The sequence below is a fragment of the Oncorhynchus mykiss genome, chromosome 21 (genome assembly GCF_013265735.2).
Source record: "Oncorhynchus mykiss isolate Arlee chromosome 21, USDA_OmykA_1.1, whole genome shotgun sequence".
Taxonomy (NCBI): Eukaryota; Metazoa; Chordata; class Actinopteri; order Salmoniformes; family Salmonidae; genus Oncorhynchus; species Oncorhynchus mykiss.
In genome coordinates, this window is record NC_048585.1 from 18,709,183 (window position 1) to 18,719,307 (window position 10,125).

Genomic DNA, 10,125 nt, shown 5'->3' on the forward strand with positions numbered 1-10,125 from the left:
ATTGGTTAATGAACACATAGTTACCAAATTCATCTAACACAAGGGTATAAATCCCTTATACTTTGAGTGGAAAAAGGGGAAAAATACAAACCCTGCCATCTAACCCTACACATTAAAAACCCACCACCCTATTCAAACCTATCTGGTCCTACCTCAGGCCAATGGCCTGGGAGGATGGGACACCACCACTCAAAACACCCTGTAACTGGTCAAATCTCGTACACCTAAATACTCCGCTGCAGCTGCCACCACAACCTCTTTTTTCTGTGACTTAAGCTCCATCTCTGCAGTCCATCGGTCCATTGATGAGCGCTAAAAAGCCAGTCTTACTGAAGCATACAGTATATCACTCAATGACCTATCCCTCTGTGATGGCACATATCTACTACTCACACAAATCCTCTCAGGATCCCTTCCCCTTGACCCATCTTTCTCAACACTACTCTAACCCTGGTAACCTCAACCTGTCTCTCATCAGACACTTCTGATCCCCAGGCCCATAGGCACCCATACATTCCTTTGTTTCATGAACTTCTGCATACTTCTCACACCTAGGAACCTCACACCTACACACTGCTGCCACATGCCCATAAGCTTGACATCTGTAACAACGTAATGGATTTGGCACCAATGTTTGTACGGGATAACTGACCTTTCCTAACATCAGTTTGTCAGGCAAATACTGAACATCAAAACTCAAAAGAACAGACAATGACTCTTCTGTTTTACCATTCACACCACCATGTTTGCGTCACACCACCATGTTTGCGTCACACCACCATGTTTGCGTCACACCACCATGTTTGCGTCACACCACCATGTTTGCGTCACACCACCATGTTTGCGTCACACCAAATGACAAGCATCACAAACACCGGGAATCTTTCCCTTCAGCTGGTCCACTTTCACATTTACTGCTACCCAGTAATCACTCCTTTCAATGGTGCCCTTTTCTTGAGAGCAAAACAAGTCACAGCTCTCGTCCCAATTAGTGTGGCTTGAAGCGCCCGCTCCCTCTGACCGGCAGAAACACAAACAATTATCACAAGACCACTTTGGGTTACCTTCACCGATTCCACTGCACCCAACTTTGTTTTCACCCACCCTTAAACCACATATGGATCAGCAAAAAGGCAGGGGTCCACTTTGTCAAAAAATGTCACGCCTACCGTCAGACTAAACTTTATCCTGACCATCGGTGCAAGCTCCGAGAACTTTACTGCACATGCCACCTCCGATAATTTTCCCTCATTCACTTCCATTTCACACCCGTATTGATCAGGCCACACCTCGCCACAACCACCAAATGGTACCAAACGTACATCGAAGGTTGTTAAAGAACGGTGCGCACCATTTTGGGAAAACGTGTCATACAGTACAAACCATCACGCAACGTAGCAACCGTTGAGGCGAACTGAACACACCCCAGGTGACGAGACAACATAAAATGCAGCCATGTCTTTTCACCTGACCCGGTCCCCTCTCTGAAAGGTACGTATTAGGGATAAGGCATTTCACTCAGTCACTCACTGATCTCTACACCTGGATGGTATATGGGGACAGTGTGATACTTTACTTCATCTTCTCCTGGCATTGTGGATACCAAGGTGAGTTTGATAACTTGGGCATGTGATGGTGCAGCCTTAGCCTGGTCTATTATATTTTTATATTATTACCTAAAATACTATACAGTGTGATTTGGAAAAAGTGCACTAGTTCATTGCCATACATAGTTATTCACCATTTTACTTCTTCAGTGTGGTTTATTGGCGGTTGGCATCCAACATTATGGTGCATTACCGACACCTACTGTACTGGCGTATGGGCCAGAGACCGGGAGAAACTAAATCCTACCTGCCAGTCATGTTGCTCTTAAAAAAAATATTTGAGTTTATATATAATGGCATTCTACTCAATATACTCTTTAAACTCATTTCCTTTGTCCCCTACTCCCTCATACTAGAGCTCAGCCTGTCTTTCCCTTTGACATTGCCCACTGTGTAGCAATATATGCTCCATGGTCTCTGTTTCCTGGCAATAATCACACTTTCCTGTTGGATGCTTTCCCATCACATTTAAGGTATTTTTCAACTGGCTGTGTCCCGCCCTTAATCTTGTAAAAATAGCCTCCTCTCTTAGATCCCTTCCTGCCGGCCTCCCCGACTCCTTTGTACTTTAAATAATCGCCTGCCCTTAGTATCTCTATTCCACTGCTCCTGCCATCTCTGCACCATCACGGTCCATATCAGGCTTTTTGCCTCTGCGTTGCTCATTGGAACTACAACCCCAACATCCCCACTACTAAGTGCTTGTTTAGCCAACTGCCTCGCTGCCCTCCACGCCCACATTGGCTGGGACCCAAGTAAATATTATCTGTATACTAATTTGTCTAATCCTGCAATGGGTTTGTAACACCTCTTAAAGCAGGTCTTGTCTGCTACGTGAGCTAAAGGACTCGAGACTCATCAACTCTGCACATGAATCAGAGCAAATAACTACTCTGTCTGGCTTGACTTCCTCCACCCACTGCAAGACCAACAGTATGGCCATCAGCTCCGCCGTATATACAGCCAGATGATCTGTAATACATTTCCTGACTGCCACCCCACATTCCTGCACTACAAATGCTGACCCAGTACGTCTTGTCCTTGGATCTTTTGAACCATCTGTGTAAGTGGCTACAAAATCCTGATACACAGTATCCAGACGTCTCTAAAACATCATGTCTTTCTGTAGTCTCTCCAACACTTCTAGATCAACTACTGGGGGTTGGAGTAGCCATGGTGGATTCACAGGAATAGCTACCGTTTTACTAAACTCCCTTCCATACAGTCCCATCTCCTTCACCTGGGTATTACCCACCCACCCAAAGCTTGTGTTCTGTCTTCACTCATGTTCCCAGCATGCCTGTAAAATCCCTTTCGCAGGATGAGACACCCCATGTCCCTGTAGATTGATCCAATAATTAATTGCCAGCTGCTGTCTCCTAATCTGCAATGGCATATCCCCCCCAGCTCCACCTGTAGTTCAGACACAGGTGGTCCGAAACACACCACTACATATTCTGAGTTCTTGCCCCGTACGATATAGCCTTTGCAATGAGGTCCGGCCTGCTGAACCATACGCTACACTGCCATAGTCTATTACAGATCGGATCAATGCAACATGCATGGTCCTCAATGAGGAACGCCCAGCCCCCCCACTCCTTCCCTGTCAGACCGGATCAATGCAACATGCATGGTCCTCAATGAGGAACGCCCAGCCCCCCACTCCTTCCCCGTGAGACCGGATCAATGCAACATGCATGGTCCTCAATGAGGAACGCCCAGCCTCCCCACTCCTTCCCTGTCAGACCGGATCAATGCAACATGCATGGTCCTCAATGAGGAACGCCCAGCCCCCCACTCCTTCCCCGTGAGACCGGATCAATGCAACATACATGGTCCTCAATGAGGAACGCCCAGCTCCCCACTCCTTCCCCGTGAGACCGGATCAATGCAACATACATGGTCCTCAATGAGGAACGCCCAGCCCCCCACTCCTTCCCTGTCAGACCGGATCAATGCAACATACATGGTCCTCAATGAGGAACGCCCAGCCCCCCCCCCTGTCAGACCGGATCAATGCAACATGCATGGTCCTCAATGAGGAACGCCCAGCCCCCCCACTCCTTCCCTGTCAGACCGGATCAATGCAACATACATGGTCCTCAATGAGGAACGCCCAGCTCCCCCACTCCTTCCCCGTGAGACCGGATCAATGCAACATGCATGGTCCTCAATGAGGAACGCCCAGCTCCCCCACTCCTTCCCCGTGAGACCGGATCAATGCAACATACATGGTCCTCAATGAGGAACGCCCAGCCCCCCACTCCTTCCCCGTGAGACCGGATCAATGCAACATACATGGTCCTCAATGAGGAACGCCCAGCCCCCCACTCCTTCCCTGTCAGACCGGATCAATGCAACATACATGGTCCTCAATGAGGAACGCCCAGCCACCCCACTCCTTCCCTGTCAGACCAGATCAATGCAACATGCATGGTCCTCAATGAGGAACGCCCAGCCCCCCCACTCCTTCCCTGTCAGACCGGATCAATGCAACATACATGGTCCTCAATGAGGAACGCCCAGCCCCCCACTCCTTCCCCGTGAGACCGGATCAATGCAACATGCATGGTCCTCAATGAGGAACGCCCAGCCCCCCACTCCTTCCCCGTGAGACCGGATCAATGCAACATGCATGGTCCTCAATGAGGAACGCCCAGCTCCCCACTCCTTCCCCGTGAGACCGGATCAATGCAACATACATGGTCCTCAATGAGGAACGCCCAGCTCCCCACTCCTTCCCCATCAGACAGCACATCACATTTAGCACCTTCTTACACTATCCCACAACTCTCTCAACGTGTTCTGCCCAGGTCAGTCAACGTATACTCGAAGGATCCTGAAGGCCCCCACTCTCTCCAAGTTTCTCCCATATAACCTCAAGCATACCTCATCTACCACCATTCACCTGGTAAAGAACACAGAGTTCTCTACAGAGAACCTGAATCGCCACATTAATGCTATCGCTCTACCTCATCATTTGCTTCCTGTACCTTCCTGACTATGTATGTCACATTTCTTCCATAAGGTCCCATCATTTGCAAAAGTCGACCTCCCAATATCTATCCTTACCTGAGAGTAAACATAATTGCTCATGATTGAGAACAACAGAGGACTAATCACGCTCCCCTGTGGTGTACCGTTATCCACCAGGTAGCTGCCGGATCGACTTCCCCACCCTCACCAGGAACAGGAAATCTTCTATCCAGTTGTACATTCTTCCTCCTACCCCCATAATACCAAGCTTGATTAACAACCCCTCCTTCCAAATCATATCATATGCCTTCTCCACATCAAACAAAGACAGCTACAACTGCCTCCTTGTTGACCTGAGCCTTCCTGACCTCTGCTTCTAAGAAGAGCACTGGGTCCATGGTTCCGCTCCCCTTCCTGAACCCACTCTGATGTCCACTCTGATGTGGCAATACTAGCCCCCTGCACTCTGGGAAGAAAGTTAGCCTCTCCGTAATCTTACATTCATGTGATGTTAAAGCTATTGGCCGATAGCTTGTTGACCTCATTGGGTCCTTCCCTGGCTTGTTTACACTACTGCCTCCTTCCAGCTGCCTGGTAGTTCCCCTCCTCCCACACTCTGTTGTACAACACCGACACCTTATCCTGTGCCTCATCACAAAGATGGGCCAACATAGCATGGCACACCTCATCTTTCCCAGGTGAAGTTAACCCAGCCTTATCTACTGCCCTTTTCACCTCTGTCATGGTAAATGGTGCATTCAACGCATCATTTACATCCTCCATCATATCCAGCACTCCAGGATGCTCCTCTCTCGTTCTCTCTCCCCCTCCTCTGACATATTTGTGGAGCTATGCACTTGGACAAATAGTTTGGCCATCATCTTTGCCTTCTCATCTATTACTGCCACATCCTTCCCACTCGTCAATACTGGATAATCCCACTCACTCATCCTCTTAATCATCTCCCACGGGTGTCGCCCCTTCCAATGGTGTCACAGAACCGACGCCAACATGACCTCTTTACCTGAAGGATAGTTCTCCTCACCAGGGCCTGCTTATACTGAATCAGATGTTGGAAGTTATGAGTCCTTTTCAGTACCCTAAATGCCCTGTTCCAACTCCTCACCATTGCCCCACACTCCTCCATCCACCATGGGACTGCTTTCCTCCTCCTCCATGAACTCTTAGGTATAGCCTTAGTAGCTGCCCCCACTAACACTTCTCACCCAGTTATTCATACTATCCACTTCTTCTCATATCCACCTGAGCCATCACCTGCTCACTCAGCTCCTGAAACTGAGCCCACCTTGCCCTTCCAAACACCCACCTGCCTACTCCAGCCACTGACACCTCCTCCTCCCTACTGGGAACACTATGGGGTAATGATCACTCCCTACTGTCAACTCCTCCCATACCTCCCACTCACAGATTCCCACCATCACACTAGATACCAGAGTGAGGTCCAAGGCAGACTCTTTCCCTGTGGCTAAATCAATTCTGGCCCCTCGGCCATCACCCCCCACTCCTGGTATCACCCATTTAATCCACTGTTTCCCTGCTTGATGAGTCCAGCTGCTTGACACCACCTTATACTTTTCCCCTCTGTGCCATGTCCTTACAGAACACCAACAAGCTCCCGTCTCAACACTTTAGCATGGACAACTTCCCCAATCAACTCTTTTATCACAGCCGTCAACTCATTGCCCCAACTTCCCCTTCCTCCCTAAAGTTCAGAATCACGATATGCGCCTCCTCACCTCCATACTCCCCTCAAATTATCTTGCCCTTCCTGGGCACGCTCTACCTCTGAACTGCTGCTAGCGTTGGAAGCTATGTTGCTCTCCTCAAACATCCTTTTCTGCCTCCATAGACCTTTCGCTCCCCTTCAAACCTTTACTCCCTTTCTCTCTCGCTTCATTTCTCTTTCTTACTCCTACATTTATTTGTACCACTATACTCCATACTTGCTTCACTTTCGTCTCCATCACTATCTACCATATTTGATCCAGTGCCGAACCACCGGCACACCGAGAACAGTTTGATTGTTTGTTGATCAACGATTGATCGCTAGCCACAGCTTCAAGTCTCTCCCTCACGTCTGTCATCTAGGTCCTCTGACCCCTTGACCCTTTTTACTTGCCGTAGTGAAGTTATAGCGCAGATAGAGGGGCCTCTCCATTTTAGATGAGCCTGACCTTAATGGTTTGCTACCAAGTTGATTGCTCAGGTTGCAGCCAGGTGTGGTGAGTTAGATAATTGGCCTGCTGCTCACCCATGCATTCAGTCTCCCTAATTACTATAAGTAGAAACTCTAATCATGTTCTATTTGATGCTGCTCTGTCTTTTAAACTAACATGTACTTGACTAAATATGGCCATTTAAACTAATAAATGTAAGTAACTTAAATAATGTTTCCATAGTATTACCTGGTCTAATTAACAAAGTAAAGTTCAGCTAATTAAATGTACATTCTCATTGGTTAATCAATACGGGTGGCATTTAGAAGCTAAGGTAGAAGTTGTTATAGACCCCCCTTGGCCCCCAGCTGTGTCCTGGACACCATATGTGAATTGATCGCCCCCCATCTATCTTCAGAGTTCGTATTGTTAGGTGACCTACATCCTACAATCTAAGCTAGATGCCCTCAATCTCACACAAATCATCAAGGAACCTACCAGGTACAACCATAAATCTGTAACAATGGGCACCCTCTTAGATATCATCCTGACCAATCTGCCCTCTAAATACACCTCAACAAGGATCTCAGCGATCACTGCCTGTGTGCGCACTGGGTCCGCGGTCAAATGACCACCCCTCATCACTGTCAAACGCTCCCTAAAACACTTCAGCGAGCAGGCCTTTCTAATCAACTTGGCCCTTGTATCCTGGAAGGATACTGACCTCATCCCGTCAGTAGAGGAAGCCTGGTTGCTCTTCAAAAGTGCTTTCCTCTCCATCTTAAATTAGCATGCCCCAAAATGTAGAACTACAGATATAGCCCTTGGTTCACCCCACACTTGACTGCCATTGACCAGCACAAAAACATCCTGTGGCGTTTTGCATTAGCATTGAATAGTCCCCTTGATATGCAACTTTACAGGGAAGCCAGAAACCAATATACCCTGTCAGTTAGGAAAGCTAAGGCTAGCTTTTTCAAACAGAAATGTGCTTCTTGTAGCACTAATTCCAAAACGTTTTGGGACAATGTAAAGTCCTTGGAGAATAAGAGCACCTCCTCCCAGCTGCCCACTGCCCTGAGGATAGGAAACACTCACCACCGATAAATCTACGATAATCGATCAATTCAATAAGCATTTTTACATGGCTGGTCACGCTTTCCACCAGGCTACCCCTACCCTGGCCAACATCTCAGCACCCCCTGCAGCAACTTGCCCAAGCCTCCTCCATTTCTCCTTCACCCAAATCCAGATAGCTGATGTTCTGTAAGAGCTACAAAATAGGGACCCATACAAATCATCTGGGCTAGACAATTTGGACCCTCTCTTTCTAAAATTATCCGCCGGAATCATTGCAACCCCTATTACTAGCCTATTCAACCTCTCTTTCATATCGTCTGAGATCCCCAAAGATTGGAAAGCTGCCGCGGTCATCCCCCTCTTCAAAGGGGGAGACACTGTAGACTCAAACTGTTATAGACCTATATCCATCCTGCCCTGTCTCTCTAAAGTCTTCGAAAGCCAAGTTAATAAACAGATCACCAACCATTTTGAATCCCACTGTACATTCTCCACTATGCAATCTGGTTTCCGAGCTGGTCATGGGTGCACCTCAGCCACGCTCAAGGTCCTAAACGATATCACAACCACCATCGATAAGAGACATTACTGTGCAGCTGTATTCATCGACCTGGCCAAGGCTTCAGACTCTGTCAATCATAGTATTCTTATCGGCAGACTCAATAGCCTTGGCTTCTCAAATGACTTTCTCGCCTGGTTCACCAACTACTTCTCAGATAGAGTTCAGTGTGTCAAATTGGAACGCCTGTTGTCCGGACCTCTGGCAGTCTCTATGGGGGTGCCACAGAGTTAAATTCTCAGGCTGACTCTTTTCTCTGTATATTTCAATTATGTCGCTCTTGCTACTGGTGATTCTCTGATCCGCCTCTACGCAGATGACACCATTCTGTATACATCTGGCCCTTCTTTGGACACTGTGTTAACAAACCTCCAAACAAGCTTCATGGCCATACAACACTCCTTCCGTGGCCTCCAACTGCTCTTAAATGCTAGTAAAACTAATTGCATGCTCTTCAACCGATTGCTTCCCGTACCCTCCTGCTCCTACTCTGGACGGTTCTGACCTAGAGTATGTGGAAAACTACAAATACCTAGGTGTCTGGTTAGACTGTAAACTCTCCTTCCAGACTCACATTAAGCACCTCCAATCCAAAATTAAATCTAGAATCGGCTTCCTATTTCGCAACAAAGCCTCCTTCATTCATGCCGCCAAACATACCCTCGTAAAACTGACTATCCTACCGATCCTTGACTTCGGCAATGTCATTTACAAAATAGCCCCCTACATCCAGTTTGCTATCACAGTGCCATCCGTTTTATCACCAAAGCCCCATTTAATACCCACCACTGCGACCTGTATGCTTTCATTGGTTGGCCCTCACTACATATTCAGCACCAAACCCACTGGCTCCAGGTCATCTATAAGTCTCTGCTAGGTAAAGCCCCGCCTTATCTCAGCTCACTGGTCACCATAGCAACACCCACCCGTAGCACACGCTCCAGCAGGGATATTGCACTGGTCATCCCCAAAGCCAACACTTCATTTGGCCGCTTTTCCTTCCAGTTCTCTGCTGCCAATGACTGGAACGAATTGTAAAAATCTCTGAAGCTGGAGTTTTATATCTCCCTCTCTAACTTTGAGCATCAGCTGTCTGAGCAGCTTACCGATCACTGTACCTGTACACAGTCAATCTGTAAATAGCACACCTGACTACCTCCTCCCAATATTATTACTTAACCTCTTGCTCCTTTGTACCCCAGTATCTCTACTTGCACATCATCATCTGCACATCTACCACTCCAGTATTAATGCTACATTGTAATTATTTTTACCTCTAGGGACGATTTATTGCCTACCTCCCTACTCTTCTACATTTGCACACATTGTACATAGATCTTTCTATTTTTATTTTATTTTGTGTTATTGACTGTACGTTTATGTGTAACTGTGTTGTTTTTGTCAAACTGCTTTGCTTTATCTTGGCCAGGTCACAGTTGTAAATGAGAACTTTTTCTCAACTGCCCTACCTGGTTAAATAAAGGTAAAATCCTCACATTGGGTTAGTTTTTTTTCTCTCACCACCCTGTACAGTAGGTGGAGACAATGCACCTTTTGAGTGTAGTCTGCCAACAAACCTTGAAGAAACAGCAGCAGCAACAGGTTGGGGTTGATTAAGACCTAGACAACCAGGTGAGGGGAATTCTTTACTAATTAGTGACCTTAATAAATCGATGAAGTACAAGGGAGGAGCGAAAACCTACAGACACTCGATCTTCTGTGGAAT